Raw genomic sequence first — 19,217 nt, 5'->3', positions numbered from 1 at the left:
AAATGCTAATTAAAACAAATGTGGTATACAGAAAACTGAGGTAAAATACCTCTTCCAAGCGCTCCCCCTGTGGCTCAGCTGGTAAAGAATCCACCTGTAATGCAGGAGACCCCAGTTCAATTCCTGAGTTGGGAAGATCCCCTGGAGAAGGAAACAGCAACCCACTCCAGTATTCTTGCCTGGAAAATTCTATGGATAAAGGAGAATGGTGGGCTATAGTCCAAAGAGTCACAAAGAATCGGACATGACCGAGTGACTTCACTTTCACTTTCACCTGAAATTTACACAGTATTTTAGGTTCAATTAGAAAAAAGAAAAAAAATTCAACCAGCAACAAGCAAAATTTCTCTATGGGCTTCCCTTGTGGCTCAGCTGGTAAAGAATCTGCCTGCAACACGGGAGACCTGGGTTTGACCCCTGGTTTGGGAAGATGCCCTGGAGAATGGAAAGGCTACCCACTCCAATATTCTGGCCTGGAGAATTCCATGGCCTGCATAGTCCATGGGGTCGCAAAGAGTCAGACATGACTAAGCGATTTTCACTCACTCACTCAAGATACCTCTAATTACATAGGAAATGTATAAAAGGATTGATTATTTAAAGAGAAGAATCATTTTCCCAGTAGCACCACTGAAGAATGATATATTCATGAACCTGGGCCATCTTCTCCAATGAATACTGGGGACCTATTACTGGTCACAACCAACCAATTTCCATTCTGGTTTGAAAGGCTGCTACAAACCGCTGAAATTCCTCCTTGAATAGGGAGCAACTCCTATTATGCTATTAATAGATTCCTTTCTCCTGGTGTCCTGTGGGTTTATTTCAATGCTGCCAACAACTGTTACTCATCCTCCATGTGACAAAAGATTCAAATTATAGCTCCGATTCACATTAGCTAACATTTCAGTAATCATATCAATTTCTTTTTCACCAACAGATTTCTTAATTTTATCAATATAGTTAGCTTCTTTGTGACTAAATACTTTGTGGGTTCTATTTTGCAAAACAATCTTTGTCCTTCTTCAGTACCAGCTGTGCCCCAAACCTTTAAGCCATTAGCTCTAACTGTTTGGCATGCTGCTATTCCAACTCCTCCACTAGCCCCATGAACCAGAACACTTTCTCTAGCTTGCACATGGGCACTGAGGAGCAGAGCTCAAAAAAAGCAACAAAATATGGGCTACCAATGGCAGCTCCTTGTTTAAAACTCATTTTTCTGGCAGTTCGTAAACAGTGTGATCTGCTGCCAGAGCATAATCTGCAGAGTCCCCAGAGATCATACTGGTAGTGAACATTCTGTCACCTTTCTTGAAAGCAAATGTAGTCTCTCCAACAGCTTCTATTATTCTAGCCACATCTAAGCCAGGATTATAGGGTAGAAATGGTTTTCTACTCTAAGTACCAGAGTGAATATATGTGTCCACTGGGTTTATACCACATACTTGAACTTAGAATAGAATCTGGTGGTCTTTCAGAATTGGTATGGCAATATCTGAATAGAATTTTAGCACTTCTGGTCTACCAAATTCAAAAACTCTAGTATCTCTCATCAACTTCTGTCCAGTCTCTATGGTGACCTAGATACTGGTTGTAGAGCAGGAAATCAAAATTTGCTCGTTTAATTTCCATGGGAAAAAAAGGGGGTAAAAGATCTTTTTAGAAACTCTTCGCTGGATAAGCTGATACTGGTACTACCTGATGGCTGAAATTTCTCCTAGCTATGCTGTAGGCTTTGTTTCTCAGACTTCACATCTGTATATATATAGTTTTTTGTTTTTTGTTTTTTCTCTTAAATTTGCTATGGCTTCCTGAAGGGGAAGTATTAAGCCACTGACAATTACTGACAAAATACACACAAAAATGCTTCATAATGCAGTGTGAAGATAATGTGTGCTCAGTTGCTCAGTTGTGTTCCACTGTTTGCGACTCCATGGACTGTAGCCCACCAGGCCCTCTGTCCATGGGATTCTCCAGGCAAGAATACTGGAGTAGGTTGCCATACCTTCCTCCAGGTATTGAACTTGTATCTAGTGGCAAGCAGGTTCTTTACCGCTAGTGAGATGTGATGCTTACAAATCCTCATAAATCCAGGTTGCTTTCTTCATTATGTTTTTGATAAATATATAGATTTCAATATTGAAACTTTATGTTTATGACTTTTCTTTCTTATTCATTTACATGGAATTTCATAATCTTGGGATTTATGAAATTCATATTCATAATATTTGATTAAACTTTAATCAGTATCAACTCAAATGAAAAGTTCCCTAGTTCCCTTAGTCATTTCTGCTATCATAGAAGGAGCAGAGGTATTTCTATTCTGTTCATTTCCTGCCTACAGATGTGATTTTTTTCTTTTTCTATTTTGTACTTTTGGTCTCAGTCTCATCCCACCCTCTAATTTTAGCTCTAACCAGGAATAGTAAACTCACAAAAAATCCCTCCCTCAAAAGCAGTTGTCTCAGTATCGCCTGGCCTTGCCCCATTCAGAGTTAGTTACTGAACTCTGCAGTCAGTGTGTTCTGAGCTCACCTCTGGGGCTTTCTAGGCCTGGAGAGCATACTGTTTTTCCAGTGATGTTTCTTCTCTGTTAAGCACCTAAATCCTTCCTTCACCTGGTTCATCTAAGACTTCAGTCTGTTTCCTCTCACTTATTCTTCCTACCAGCTTGGATTCCTGATCAGTACCCTATATCATAACACAGCAGTGAGAGTCAATTCCTAGGCAGGTTGATAAGAAGTCCAGTGTCCCCTAGGAGAAGATAGTGGCCTGAGACTCTGGAAGTGGAGATAGGGGTCTGGAATTCTCAAGGGGGAGGAAAGGACAAATATCTTTTTTTTTTCCTCTACATTCCTTAGTCTTAGTTACATAAAACATTTTTTGTTTAAGCTCAGAACTGATGATTACACAACAAACAAACAACTCAGTTTAAACAACTCTGTACTAGGGATTATATAAAAACAATGTATCCTGCTTGAGGACAGTTTCTCCTTCCTGAAAACTTTCTGTCTAATCCTATTATCTTAAAATGTAAATTATGGGAGTGGTTCTAGTAAGATCTTGACAACCTTGAGACATTCTTTTGATTTATTGTAACAACTAAAGTATATAACTCGCTTGCTAACACTAGCAAGGGGGGCATTCTCTGTCCCCCTTCTGATGTCTATGTCAGAAGCTTTCTCTGTCCCTTTTCTTACTTTAATAAAACTCTGCTACACAAAAGCTCTTGAGTGATCAAGCCTGGTCCCTGGTCCTGAAGCTAAATCTTCTTTTTCAGAGATCACAAATCCGACATCGTTCACAGTAAGCTATCATCTTGGGGGCTCATCCGGGATCTTCAGGACAAGGTAAGAACATCCAGAGCTCTAGCCTCTCTGCTTTCTCAGTATACACGTTTTCTGCTTTACCTTACCAACTCTATGGTGTGCTTGTGTGAATGAATGAACATGCCCTGTGCAAGCAAGTGATGAGATCTGCTCTGTGGTTTTGCGGTGCCTCGCAATGACTGAAGGCAGCCCCCAAAAGGGAAGCCTTATTGGAGTTTTAACCAACCTGTCAGTGCCAAGAGACACCAACGTCCCTGCGAGGGGAGCAGCCAGAAATGGGAGAAGCATGTGGACTGAACTTGCCTTTCTCAGTCACCTTTTCCTGGTCTCTTTGACCATTTCATAATTGTGTGGGGAACTAGAGCTACTAACTTAACCTGTCGGATCATACACTTTCAAGGGACTTGTGATCTATGCTATTATTGTGTACTTTTACTTAGTTCCCATGTATGGAAGCGCTTAGCCTCGCTAGACTAGGCAAGCCTTGCTAGAAAGTTACTAGGGGCATGTACGGAACGAGGTGGAACTCTACTCCAGTAGCATGTTCGGGAACTAGGCGGAACTCTAGCTCCAGGAACGTCTCTCAGGCTAGATCACTCTCTTGGCTGCCTGCCTCAGGGACCAGCGACCTGAAAGTGAGTCTTTGTCACAGCTGTGTCTCCCATCTATGTGGACAGAAGTACTGCTGGTGACCATGAGGTTTTTGAGGACATAGATCGGGAACTGCAGGATCTGGTCACATTGGAAATGCAATGGGTTTCTTCCCTTGATAGCGCTAGCTCTTAGTGGACCAGAGGAGGCTCTCTCATGACTTTTGTCTCACTTCCTTAGATATTTCTTTCTGTATAATCTGTGGAAATGAACTGGAAGGATTGGCCCTAGTAGCCTGAGGACAAAAATCACTTTTTCCTCGCTGGCCAACCCTCCACCACCTCTTTTGCTATCCTGGTGTGGTGACACTCAACATCTTGGTTGTTGTTCATCCCTTTATGACTCACCATTTCTGCTGCAGTCAGGACTGTACTCAGGAATGTGCATGGGCACTTGTAAGATGGATGCTTCTCTTAGTAGTCATAGCTTGGGAAACTACTCTGGCAAATCAAACAAAGATCTTGGTGGTAAGAAACTAGAAATCAGTCTGGGATGCCATCAGGTCTATCTACCCCTGGTGCATCTCCACCCCATCTCGTTGGTAGAGCTGGAAGGAACGAGTAAGGTGCCTGCGTCAGTAAGGGACAGACTAAGTCTGACCAGGGAAGGAAAGCTTCAGTGGAAGGTCTATCTATACCCCCATCTAGAGCAGGGAGGGACGCCTCTGGTGGAAAGAAGCCAAGAGTGTGGATGCCGCTTTTTTCTCTGTTACAGATAGGAGCTAGCAGTTCTAAAACCACTCCTTTAAAATGTATTTTAAAAAACAGCTGGGACAAGTTTGATCCCCAGAGTTTAAAAAGGCATACCTGATCTTCTTCTGTGATACTGAATGACCACAGTATCCTTTGGAAGACGGGCAATGCTGGCCAGTTGAAGTCTCTCAATTACAATACTGTTTTACAACTAGACTGCTTCCATAGAAAACAAGAGAAATGGGTAGAAGTGACAGATGTGTTGCTCTTTTGCTCTCTGCAACACATGCCAGGCTTGTGTCCTAAGGGTGCAGATTTGGGTGTGAAATCTTCAGTTGCCTCCTGTTTTCTTACTTTGCCCCTGTATCAGGGGCTCCCAATTGAACAGTCTGAGAATCAGGCCACCCTTTCAGGAGGGGTTGCCTCAGTTTCGGTAAAAATTCAAACAGTACCAATTGTGATCGATACTATTGAGAGGATCCAAAAAGTACATAGAAGCCTTTACGGGATTAACTTTACTTTATGAACTTACTTGGAGAGATATAACGCGTGTCTTGGGACAGACACTGATTCCTGACTCAAAAACTTGAGTTTTGGGGGAGGCTACTACTTTTGGAGATGAATGGCTTGAATGTGAGACAAGGGGAAAGAGGGAACATGAAATAGCCCTCCTTCCTACTGGGAGTCAAACAGTTCCCATAACAGAGCTACTTTGCTGGATTTATTCTTGTAGGACTCAAGTGAGCACGTGCTAAGACTTTATGCTAAGCTGGCTGACATAGAACAGGGAGAGAAGGAAACTCCTGATAAACTCCTAGTATAGACTACAGGAGGCTCTTCACAAGTTTACTGACATTGATCTCAAAATTACAGAGGGAGAAATGATCTTAAAAGATTTCTCACTTAGTTAACTCCAGATATCTGCTCTAAGTTACAAAAACAGATGTATGGACCAAACCAGTCTTTAGATAATCTGTTGCAACTGGCTTAGATGGTATATTATGGTAGAGAATATGAGGAGGAAAATAACAGGAAAAAAGAACCAAGTAAAAGACTGAAGCCCCAACAATGGCTGTTAGACCTGCTCTGAAACAGCCTGAGAAAAATGCCCAGAGGAACCTAGGTGAAAAGAGATGGACTTGTTATTTCTGTGGAAAGGAGGGGCATCTCAAGTGGGATTGCCCTCAGGCATCAAAGCTGACCCCAGCTCCAGGTCCAGTCTGCAAAGGATCTTAACTGGAGAAGTGACTGCCCTCTGAGGTGTAGGCCCCAGGAGTCAGATTCTCAAGACAATCAGGGCTGGAGGTGCCCAGGGGTCCCCACACAAGCTCCTGTCCTAATTACACCTGAGGAAATCCAGGTATTAATAACTGTGGATTTCTTTCGGACACTGGGGCACATTTCTCCCTGCTCCCTAAAGCCCCTGGTCTCCTTTCCTCCAACCTACTACCATACCGTGGCTGTTTGGATGAGCCAAAGATTATTATATCAGTCATCATTTAAGCTACAACTGGGACTCTGTGCTGTTTTCTCATGAGTTTCTAATCACGCCAGAGTCTCCCTCACCCTTTCTGGGGAGGGATATACTGAACAAGGTCCAGGCCTCTATTTTCACAAATATGGAACTCACTTTTTACTGGAACAAACTGTAAATCCTAGAATGTGGACTGATGGAAAAACTTTGGGTTGAGCACAAAATGCTGTTCATATCTTTATCAAGCTCAATGACCCTCACCTATTTTCACATCAAAAGCAGTATTCACTAAAGCTGGAGGTTAATGAATGAGCAAAATCTTACTGTACTGACTTCTTATGATGTAAGTGAGGTCTTCAACTCTATAAAGTTCAGAGCAACAATGCTCCACATTTAAAGCTGCTGTAACTCAAGGGTGTCAAAAGTTCTAGGAAGAGAATATCACTTACACTGTTCCTGGAGATCCCAATCTTCAGAAAAAGTTGAAAAGGCTAATGGCATTATTTAAAGACACCCATGTAAGCTAACTCAGGAAACACAAAATAGTTGGTTTACATTCTACCTATAGCTTTAATGAGGGCTCAAACTGCCCCTAGAAGAAGGGACTGTCTCTCTGACAGACTGTTTTTGTGCACAGATATTGTCATAGATCCTGACACCTTAAAGTTAAGTATGTGACTCAGCTTTTAGCTTTTCAACAGACATTACCAGGAGATTAACTTCTTACCCAGCCTTTGAGTCAAACAAGCCAGTGTTTGAACCAGGAACTGAGATGGGCCTGAGAATCTATGTGGGTTTGCTTCTGCTGACTCCAAAAGTCCTGAGTCTGCCATTTGATCCTCAAGACAATGCCTTCCTGTCCTGGACATATTTCTATGCCTCATTCCACAGCTGGTCTAATTACTGGGTCTGAGGAGCACTCCCCTCCTCATCAACTGAAGACTTCCCATGGTGGGTTTCCCCACTTTAAGGAAAGGACTTTCTTCAACTCTGTGATGACATCTAACAATCTTAAGGTGGACTGATGTAACTATGGACATAATGTGACTTTTAATTTTGATTTTAACTTGGTTTAATGACTATTTTGCCTTACATCTGTAACTGTTTAATGGGGTTTGTTTCTAACCGTCTGAAAGGTTGAAGTTACAAATGGTTGTCCAGGCTCCTAAGAGTGCCACAACCTCCTCCAACTGTTACTTGGATCAGAGACCCTCAATATGAGGGTTAGGAGAATATGTTGCGTCAACAATTTAGGGACCACACCCCTCAACAACAGGAAGTAGTTATGGAGCTAAATTGACACCCCTTTCCCTTGGAAACACAATTCTCCTAAAAGAAAAGAGGGAAATGAGAGAGTCAATCTCTAGGCAGGTTGATAAGAAGTCCGGGGTCCCTGAGGAGGAGATAGGGATCTGGGACTCTCGAAGCAGAGATACGGGCCTGGAATTCTCAAGGAGGAGGAAAGGACAAACGTCTTTTTTTTCCTCTACCTTCCTTAGTTTTAGTCACATAAAACATTTTTTTCTTTAAGCCAGGAACTGATGATTACACAACAAACAACTCAGTTTAAACTCTGTACTAGGGATTATGTAACAACAATGTATCCTGCTTGAGGACAGTTTATCCTTCCTGAAAGTGAAGTCACTCAGTTGTGTCTGACTCTTTGCAACACCATGGGCTGTAGCCTACCAGGCTCCTCCATCCATGGAATTTTCCAGGCGAGAGTACTAGAATGGGTTGCCATTTCCTTCTCCAGGGGATCTTACTCACCCAGGGACTGAACCCAGGTCTCCTGCATTGCAGGCAGATGCTTTACCTTCTGAACCACCATGGAAGCCTGGTGAAAACCTTCTGGCTAATCCTGTTATCTTAAAAAGTAAATTATGGGAGTGGATTTAGTAAGATCTTTACAACCTTGAGACATTCTTTTGATTTATTGTAATAACTAGTTAAAGTATATAACTCCCTTGCTAACACTAGCAAGGAAGGCATTCTCTGTCCCCCTTCTGATGTCTATATCAGAAGTTTTCTCTGTCCCGTTTCTTACTTTAATAAAACTCTGCTACACAAAAACTCTTGAGTGATCAAGCCTGGTTCCTGGTCTTGAAGCTAAATCTTCTTCAGAGATCACAAATCCAACATAGTTCACCATAAGCTATCATCAGCAAGGCTTTTGCCTGTGCTCATGTGTTTTGCAAGGGCTTAGCAGTCTGTTTCTTGCCTGTAAATGTGATTACACAATTCTAAGGTCCAAATTTTATCTCTCTGTCTTACAATTTTGAATTCTGAAACCAAGAACCAGATAATCTCATGCTATTTTTCAAACCAACTTGCATTGTCTTCACTAATCCCATCTTTGAGATTCAACCTACCATGTTTGATTACTGGCATTCCTCAAAGCCATCAATAACATGGTGTCCCATCTTCCCAAAATAAGCTTTCCTGCTAAAAATCATAAGAAAACTACATGGCTTTGTTTCACTAAGAAATAAAGTTAGGTAATTCCTTATTATTAACTACACAGAGAAAAATATGAGGTCCTCCACTTTGGCCAGAATTATTTGTATCTTCCAAGAAAAATAGCTTGAATTACCAGAAAGACAAATAACTTTCTCCTTTTTTGCTTTTATGAATTTGGAGCTTTTAAGCATTTAACACTTTATTTTTTAAATTACATATCTAGATAGAATCAGAATCGAGATCAAGAAATAGAGCTTTATCAGCCCCGTGCCCCCCTACCTCCTACCCCCCTGCCAAGAATAATAACTGTTCTGATTAGTTTTTCCTATTTTTGGAGATTATATAAATGGACTTAAAGAAATACTGTGTGGTTTTTTTTTTTTTTTTGTATGACTTCATTTGCTCACATGTATTAATGTTTGTACTGTTGCTGGACATTGAAATGGTTTGCAGATTTTTGATACTGCAAATAATTAACATATCTATAAATAGTGGATTTTTGTACATATCTCTTATGAACATCTGTATGCAGTTTTACTCCTAAGGCAAAACATTAGGAGTAGAAATAATGAATAGGGGATATATCTATGTTCACACTTAGGGAAGTGAAGTGAAGTGAAAGTCACTCAGTCTTGTCTGACTCTGCGACCCCACAGACTTTAGCCTGCTAGGCTCCTCTATACATGGAATTCTCCAGGCAAAGATACTGGAGTGGGTGGCCATATACCTCTCCAGGTGGTCGTCCCAACCCAAGGATCGAAACTGTTTCTCCTGTGGCTCCTGCACTGCAGGTAAATTCTTTACCATCTCAGCTGCCAGGGTAAATGATGTCAAACCATTTTCCAAAATACTGTATTAACTTATATATCATCAGCAATATTTGAGAATTCTAGATGTTTTGAAATTTGGTTTTGTCTTTTTTATTTTAGCTATCATAATGAGCATGTGGTGACTTCATATTGTTTATTTTATAATTCCCTAGTAGTTAATAAAATCAGATGCCTCTTTATACAATTTTTGCCGATTTTCGTGTCTTTGCTGCTACTGCTAAGTCACGTCAGTCGTGTCCGACTCTGTGTGACCCTATGGACTGTAGCCTACCAGGCTCCTCCATCCATGGGACTTCGCTGGCAAGAGTACTGGATGGAGTGGGTCTTTATTCATTGTCTATTCCAGTCTGATTCCTATCATTTTTATCTTGAGCTCTTTGTTTTGCTTTCACTCATCCATTTGATATTGACTTGTAAAAGCCTGTTATGAAAGTGAAAGAGGAGAGTGAAAAAGTTGGCTTAAAGCTCAACATTCAGAAAACTAAAATCATGGCATCTGGTCCCATCACTTCATGGGAAATAGATGGGGAAACAGTGGAAACAGTGTCAGATTTTAATTTTGGGGGCTCCAAAATCACTGCAGATGGTGATTGCAGCCACGAAATTAAAAGATGCTTACTCCTTGGAAAGAAAGTTATGACCACCCTAGATGGCATATTAAAAAGCAGAGACATTACTTTGCCAACAAAGGTCCATCTAGTCAAGGCTATGGTTTTCCAGTAGTCATGTATGGATGTGAGAGTTGGACTGTGAAGAAAGCTGAGTGCTGAAGAATTGATGCTTTTGAACTGTGGTGTTGGAGAAGACTCTTTAGAGTCCCTTAGACTGCAAGTAGATCCAATCAGTCCATCCTAAAGGAGATGAGTCCTGGGTGTTTATTGGAAGGTGATGCTGAAGCTGAAACTCCAATACTTTTTCTACCTCATGTGAAGAGTTGACTCATTGCAAAAGACCCTGATGCTGGGAGGGATAGGGGACAGGAGGAGAAGGGGATGACAGAGGACGAGATGGTTGGATGGCATCACTGACTCGATGGACATGAGTTTGAGTAAACTCCGGGAGTTGGTGATGGACAGGGAGGCCTGGCCTGCTGTGATTCATGGGGTCACAAACAGTCGGACAAGACTGAGCGACTGAACTGAAACTAAACTGTAGCATATTTTAGGGACTATTGGCTTCAGGTGATAATAAAGTCTTTCAAATTATTTTGAATCTCATTGATTGGATTACTGGGATTTTAAGAGGCCATGACTGCCGAGGGTGGGGCCAGGAGGGCAGAATACTGGGAATGAATAAAATGAGGCACCATAAAAAACAGTTGTAAACAAAAAAATTAATGTAGTAACCACATACATTTTCAGGGTTTACTTGATGAGAATATAGTCATATTATTCCTATTTATTAGGATTTATTTTTGTTAAGCCAAACATTTTTGGATCTGCCTTTGAAAAAAAAATTGAAAAGTCTCTCTGTAATTCTCAGATATATAGTGATTTATATACTAACCAATGTAAACTATATTCTCTTTATGTCCATAGTCTTGCTCCAGGCCTGCTGGTTTTCATTAATGTAAATTCATCAGAATTATTAGGGAGAGTCATCCGTTCTTTGTGACTTATTTGAAAATAAATTTTCTTCATAATACGTTTTATGGAGATCTAGTACTTTACCCTTCTTATTGACAGTACTAGTAGGTAATTCAAAATTAAAGTGTATTTAGAGAAGTATGAATAAAAACATTTTTTAAAGCTCATTTTTATCATTTTTTGCTAAGATTGGTTTTACAGGTCAGCTGTATCAGGTCAGTACAGCACAAAATCAAATGGAGGTTTAAAATTTTCCAGGAAAATATGACAAAAGTAACACTTATTTGTCTGAATTATCATTGGAATTATATTTGCAATGCAGTCCTCACTTTCAGGAGAATTCTGATTGAGTGTCAGTATTCCTACCAGGTGGTGGAAGATATGGTACTTGAAACATAATATAGGGATGTATATATAACCATCATATACAATTTCCTATGAAAAAATGCAAGCTTGATTCAAAAGATAATATTCCGCACCCATATCTTGGGTTGTTGGACATTTAATCATCTGAAATACATTTCTAATCTCACTAAAGTGTGATCAGACTTTGAAACAGATAGGCCACCAGCTAATTTAGAAAAGGCAAAATGGCCTGGCAATTCACCAAATACACAATTTTTCTTCATATACATGCCTTTTACAACACATAAAAAGACTTCAAACTTTTTATTTTAAGGAAATTTCCAGTTATGAGAGCTATTTTACTCTACTTTTAAGGACTCAAACTTTTCTCATTCTTAAAACATTTATAACCTGAAAAAAATGGTCCCATTCCTATTTTAAGCAATAAAAAGTCAATTTTTAATTAAGCTAAATTTAAACCAACAAGTGTAAATTGAGTTATTATTATGTGAATAAGATGTCTTTAGATCTCTCTTCTGGACAATAAAAAGACTTTTTGTTCTTGTTGTTGTTGTTGTTGTTTGAAGAGAAGGGAAAGAGGAAAAGAATAAAATATATATTTTAATACAGAATTATTTTATCTGGACAATCCATTTGTGGCTACAAAGATCAATGTGGCCCTGTTCATTTATATTACTAGCAGCAAAACTATAATTTTGTACTTGTCCAGACCAAAGGGCACAAATGTTATACATCAGAAACTGGTGATAGTATTTCATTCATATCTTTCAACTTGTACAGGGGGAAAAAGCAGGTTTCCAATGTATAGACTCTTAGAAACAGAGTAGTTAGTTTGCATGTACCCCACAGAATTCCAATATAGACATAAGATCTTTTCTACTTATACATAAGATACAACAATATAAAAACAGTTAAAGGGAAAGATGACCAAAAATAAAAGTGAAATAGCTCAAGAAAATCACAGATAACATTAGCTTGCCACATTTGTATTATATTTATCTTCTAAAATTGCTAATGATGAACCCAACGTTTAACTTTGAGACTGTAGCTGATAAATCAACAGGAAAACATTATTAACTGAACTGTAATCCATTATCATATACGCCTGTTAGGCAAAAATAGGAAAAAAATAATTGTCTTGATATTTGGTTTCTCCAGAGCAGTTAAATCAATGAAAAACTATGACAGACACATAGTGTTCATACAGATATCACCAAATCTAAGCTCCAATTTTGGCAAGAAGGGAAATTACCAGAGAAATGATATGTTATGTCACTCTCAGGGCTGTAATCAAGCCCAGAAGAGTTTAAAGTATATTTTTCTTATCTGAAAATAAATAATGCATTCAAGTATTACATAGAAAGTCTTGATTAAACATGTTAAAAAGCATATATACATGTAAAAATAAATACAATTTCAAACAATTTAAGACATTAAGCACAATGTTTCTATAATGTCATTAAGTTTGTGAGAAAGCATGATACCTGCTTAGATAAAATTTGAATTCTAGGAGAGAAAACAAGCACATAGATATAGGATAACAATATAATGTCAAAATTATGTAAATATATAATTATGTATATTAATATATATAGAAGGAAATGAGTTTTCAGGCACCTATGTGCATTTACTTTGTTCTAGGATCAAACCATAGAAGGTCAGAAGGCATGGTAATCATGAAGGAAACCAATGGTTAGTTAAGATCTCCTAAGAAATACCACTCTCTTGAGACAATGAATAGTGTTTGTATAATGCTGGGTTTCCCAGTGCGGGCAAAAGGGGAATCCAAATTCTATTTCATGGGACCTTAATTTGGACTGGTACTTGTTTACATCTCTATTATAGAGAGCAACTAGGGATAAAATTGTCATAAAATATTTGATCAGCTTCGTAAGATATAAATGTTTCTTTGGATTTCAGAATTAAGTAATCTAGACTATTTGACCTTTAAAATGTAGTTCTCAAATATTACAATTCTCTTAAAGTACTTGGCTATTTTTTTTCCCTGTGCCATTGTTTTGCTAAGTAAATAACATACAAAGCATCGAAATCAGTTAAAGATGTTTAAGGGCACCTAGTACTAAAGCAGAATTTGCATAAGAGAAGACAACCATGGCTGGAAGTGAAGTGATGAAATGCGATGTTCCATAGAGTTAAGGGCAGATCTGGGACTGAATCCAAGTGATCTGAGTCCAGTCCAAGTACTTCTACCCAGAAAGTGACAGAGTACTGTCTCTAGGCCAGACTGGCTTCACTAGCTGCACATGTTGGGCTGGTTACATATTATGTCTGTGGGTCCGTAGTCTTCTCTTTAAATTGAAAAGAATAATAGCTACCTCATGAGCTTTCTGAGGGGAATACCTGAGTTAATTTCTGACAAGTGTCTAGAGTGCTCAGCATAGTATAAGCATGGGGTAATGGTTTATTGTTAGTACTATTTTTGATGTAAGCCAGTAAAAGATGCTACACTGGGGTAATACACACCAAACCCTCCTGGGTATGCTGGAGTTGTTTTCTGTCATATCCCTATGAGCAGGCAGAGGCCTAGGGACCAGGATCCCTCAGAGACCCTTATCTTTGTCTAGAAACAAATTATATTGCTCTCTGCATTGCTGATCTTGCATATTTCTATACTTTCTGCCATTAAGGAAATCTGCATTCTCTAATCACAGCTGTGGGTTTCCTGGTGGCTCAGTGGTAAAGAGTCTGCCTACCAATGCAGGAGAAACACGGGTTCAATCCCTGGGTTGTGAAGATCCCCTGGAGAAGGAACTGGTGGATCAGAATTTTCTGGGGTCTCTTTAAACATATAAGATAAAGTAAATTCTGACATGCTGTCTTTGAAGACTGAGAAGGGGTGATATAGACCCACAGTGAGCATCCCTGCCAAACGATTGTAGCTGATACTGATGATCACTGATGATGTGTGGGGAATAAAATATTTTTAAAAACCACAGTTCATAGTCAAGAAAAATGAATATACTAACACCGATTTTTTTCTAAATTTATATTTGAGATTTACATTTAGATCAACATAAGAGGAATGGATATCAAGGAAGGGTAGTAGCTTTGAAAATAAAAGTTTTCATATTCTGTTAATATTGGTGATGAACCCTGCCCCAGTTTTAAGATTTTCTTTTACTGTGATAAAATATACATCACATACAATTTATGATTTTAAGCATTTTTTAGTGTAAAATCCAATAACATTAAATACATTTACATTGTTCTGCTACCATCACCACTACTCATGTCTAGAACTTTTTCATCTTCTTGAATCGAAACTCTGTAATCACTAAACAATAAGTCTCTAGTATCCCCTTCCCATAAAGTCTGGCAACCACCACTCTATTTTCCTTTTTTATGAACTCCAGGAGCCTAATACAACTGAAATTTTATAGTAACTTTTATTCTGTATTGGGCTTATTTCACTTAACATAACATCTTCAAGGTGTGGCATGTGCTATAATTTCCTTCTTTTTTTAAGACAGATAATTTTCCAACATACCACTTTTTGTTTATCCACTTAACCATTAATACCCACTATATAGATTGTTTCTACCTTTAAGTTATTGTGAATAATGCTGCTATGAACATTGATGTACAAATTCCTATTTGAGTTCCTGATTTAATTCTCTTGGGTATATGGATGATACATTTAATGCACATTAATTCTTATATTAAAGACTGAAGAGAAAAAATACAATTTGATTTCCTTCTCCTTCTCCATCTCCCTGCAATTAAAATTGGTGTGATCAATGAAAATCAATTTGGTACAATCAATTGTGATAAGAGATACCATCATTAAACTATAGTAATGTAGCAAATAGTCCCTAATTGATTCTTTTGCTCTGTGTCCTTTGACATAACCCAAGAGTTACTTTAACATGTTGTGAACATTTGAATTTTTGAGCCAGAGTCCAAATGTCTACATGTGTTCATAAATAAAACCTTTAATAATTACTTGCTTTTTTGGTCTGATTTATTAGAATGTTAACTCTATAAGGTCAGAGGGACAGTCTGTTTTGCCCGCCTCTGTATTTCCAGCACACACCAGGTACACGGTGTATATTTCCTAAAAAGAAATTTAAATAATTTGTCTGTAAGCAAATTAGATATGACATTTCAGAGCACACATATATCTACATATACAATTTTCTTTCTTATATCACCTATATTTGATAATTAATTTTAATAATATTCTCACTGTGTTGCCTTTCTCCTAACATATTTTTAGTAATGTCTTTAATCCTTTGTCCATATTTGAAATTAGTAAGTATAGTTTAGGCTTGATATTTCAGTCATATTTTTTAGTCAGTCTGCAATATGGTTCTTCTTTCTCTTCCTATACATAATATAACTTTTAAAATTTATTATTTATCTTTAGGCATTTCATGAGCAACTAAAGTAAATTAAGTTGCATGTATGGTACATACATCTAACATTACCAAATATTATACAATAAGTGGCAAGAAATATTTTTCACAATCATAGGCTGCTTCCCTATATTTTTAAATCATATTTCTGCCAAGATCAGGGCTTGGCTGGCCCTGATCCAGGGTTATTTCTAATAACATTTTTCTGCTGCTCTAAGTATGAATTGAGAACTACTCAACTTACTTTCATTCCGATTAAATTTAGAAAGGAGAAACTTCCAGTGTTCAAGGCTAAAGGCAGCATCTGCAAATGTTCACCACTGAAGATTTATTACCCTCATCACTTCCTAAGGTCCCGTCCTCCTATCACTGTTCCACTAACACACTCTGTACTTTGTTTCGTCTGGGTTTGGCTTTGTGTTTCTTCTGCTTAGACTATCCTACTCATTTATTTCACTTTGAGAAAGTCCAATGACTCTGTATTTGTGTGTGTTCAGTCCTGTCCAACTCTGTGCAACCCCATGGACTGTAGCCCACCAGGCTCCTCTGTCAATGGAATTTTCCAGGCAAGAATAGTGGAATGGTTCATCATTTCCTTCTCTAGGGGATCTTCCCAATCCAGGGATTGATCAAACTTGTGTCTCCTGCATTGACAGGCAGATTCTTTACCACTACACCACCTGGGAGTCCCCAGTGACCCTCAAGTTCTTCATGTCCCAGGAAACCTTTTATGTTCTTTCACCAATGAAAATGCCTCCTTCCCTTAAATTCACACTATGTGTGCTTCTTGACTGCATTGATTGTCACAACATACACCTGCATCACTATATTGGTACACTTTCTCAAGATCTCTCTCTGTATCTCTGTCTGTGTATCCCCACTTACATAGCATATTGTATTGCATGAAATTGGTTTTCTAAAATGTACCCCTCTCCCTAACCTGAATAATCCACGGATCAATTGAAGAAAGGAATGTCCTACAGAATTCTTGGCAGTCCTAAAGAAACAATCAATTACATCCCCGTTTCAGTTCAGTTCAGTTCAGTCCCTCAGTCGTGTCTGACTCTTTGAGACCCCGTGAACTGCAGCATGCCAGGCCTCCCTGTCCATCACCAACTCCCAGAGTCCACCCAAACCCATGTCCATTGAGTCGGTGATGCCATCCAACCATCTCATCCTCTGCCGTCCCCTTTGCCTCCTGCCCTCAATCTTTCCCAGAATCAGGGTCTTTTCAAATGAGTCAGCTCTTCGCATCAGGTGGCCAAAGGATTGGAGTTTCAGCTTCAACATCAGTCCTTCCAATGAACACCCAGGACTCATCTCCTTTAGGATGGACTGGTTGGATCTCCTTGCTGTCCAAGGGACTCTCAAGAGTCTTCTCCAGCACCACAGTTCAAAAGCATCAATTCCTCAGCACTCAGCTTTCTTTATAGTCCAATTCTCACATCCATACATGATCACTGGCAAAACCATAGCTTTGACTAGATGGACCTTTGTTGACAAAGTAATGTCTCTGCTTTTCAATATGCTGCCTAGTTTGGTCATAACTTTCCTTCCAAGGAGTAAGCGTCTTTTAATTTCATGGTTGCAGTCACCATCTGCAGTGATTTTGGAGCCCAACAAAACAAAGTCAGCCACTGTTTTACTGTTTCCCTATCTATTTCCCATGAAGTGATGGGACCAGATGCCATGATCTTAGTTTTCTGAATGTTGAGCTTTAAGCCAACTTTTTCACTCTCCTCTTCAATTTCATCAAGAGGCTCTTTAGTTCTTCTTCACTTTCTGCCATAAGGGTGGTGTCATCTGCATATCTGAAGTTATTGATATTTCTCCCGGCAATCTTGATTCCAGCTTGTGCTTCCTCCAGCCCAGGGTTTCTCATGATGTACTCTGCATATAAGTTAAATAAGCAGGGTGACAATATACAGCCTTGACATACTCCTTTTCCTATTTGGAACCAGTCTGTTGTTCCATGTCCAGTTCTAACTGTTGATTCCAGACCTGCATACAGGTTTCTCAAGAGGCAGGTCAGGTGGTCTGCTATGCCCATCTCTTTCAGAATTTGCCACAGTTTATTGTGATCCACACAGTGAACGGCTTTGGTATAGTCAATAAAGCAGAAATAGATGTTTTTCTGGAACTCTCTTGCTTTTTTGGTGATCCAGCAGATGTTGGCAATTTGATCTCTGGTTCCTCTGCCTTTTCTAAAACCAGCTTGAACTTCTAGAACTTCACAGTTCACATATTGCTGAAGCCTGGCTTGGAGAATTTTGAGCATTACTTTACTAGTGTGTGAGATGAGTGCAATTGTTCGGTTTTTGAGCATTCTTTGGGATTGGAATGAAAACTGACCTTTTCCAGTCCTGTGGCCACTGCTGAGTTTTCCAAATTTGCTGGCATATTGAGTGCAGCACTTTCACAGCATCATCTTTTAGGATTTGAAATAGCTCAACTGGAATTCCATCACCTCCACTAGATTTGTTCGTAGTGATGCTTCCTAAGGCCCACTTGACTTCACATTCCAGGATGTCTGGCTCTAGGTGAGTGATCACACCATCGTGATTATCTGGGTCATGAAGATCTTTTTTGTACAGTTCTTCTGTGTATTCTTGCCACCTCTTCTTAATATCTTCTGCTTTTGTTAGGTCCTTACCATATCTGTCCTTTATGGAGCCCATCTCTGCATGAATTCTTCCCTTGGTATCTCTAATTTTCTCGAAGAGATCTCTAGTCTTTCCCATTCTATTGTTTTCCTCTATTTCTTTGCATTGATCGCTGAGGAAGGCTTTCTTATCTCTCCTTGCTATTCTTCGGAACTCTGCATTCAAATAGGTATATCTTTCCTTTTCTCCGTTACTTTTCACTTCCCTTCTTTGGGGCTTCCCTTGTGGCTCAGCTGGTAAAGAATCCGCCTGCAATGCGGGAGACCTGGGTTCGATCCCTCGTTGGGAAGATCCCCTGGAGAAGGGAAAGGCTACCCACTCCAGTATTCTGGCCTAGAGAATTCCATGGGCTGTGGAATTCCATGGGGTCGGAAAGAGTCAGACACGACTGAGCCGCTTTCACTTCACTTCACTTCTGAAGAAGCCTCAGAAACATACAATTTCCAAGAATGAACTCGATTTCTGTACCACAGTACCTGAGGGAGTAATGGGGACTGTGTAAAGGTGACCTGTTCAGAACAAAACCCTCTGAGTCATCCTTTATTTTCTCTAATGCACCACATATTAATATAATACATCAGCAAATCCTTTTGGCTTTCTTTTTATTTTCTTCTTATCATCTTCATATTCTACCACCATGGTTTAAGCCACTACTAACTCTTGCCTGGACTAGTGATGCATTGGGCTCGGTTTCTACTCTTATCTAAAACACTGTGTACCTTTTCCCACTCCTCACCCTGCACAGCATTCAAAATAATCCCTTTGTATTGGATTATGTCACACTTGTAGA

The 19,217-nt window shown here is 39.3% G+C and overlaps 1 protein-coding gene and 1 pseudogene across 1 annotated transcript in view; both read right to left on the bottom strand.

Annotated features, from left to right (window-relative positions):
* Nucleotides 1-19,217, bottom strand: part of PCDH15 (protocadherin related 15) — a 1,264,171-nt gene that overhangs the window by 78,867 nt on the left and 1,166,087 nt on the right. The window lies entirely within an intron of this gene.
* Nucleotides 594-19,066, bottom strand: LOC122709136 (annotated as a pseudogene).

Source organism: Cervus elaphus, chromosome 15, assembly GCF_910594005.1.
Source record: "Cervus elaphus chromosome 15, mCerEla1.1, whole genome shotgun sequence".
Lineage (NCBI taxonomy): Eukaryota > Metazoa > Chordata > Mammalia > Artiodactyla > Cervidae > Cervus > Cervus elaphus.
Note: the sequence above shows the minus strand (reverse complement) of the source record. Positions and strands in the feature narration are given on the sequence as shown.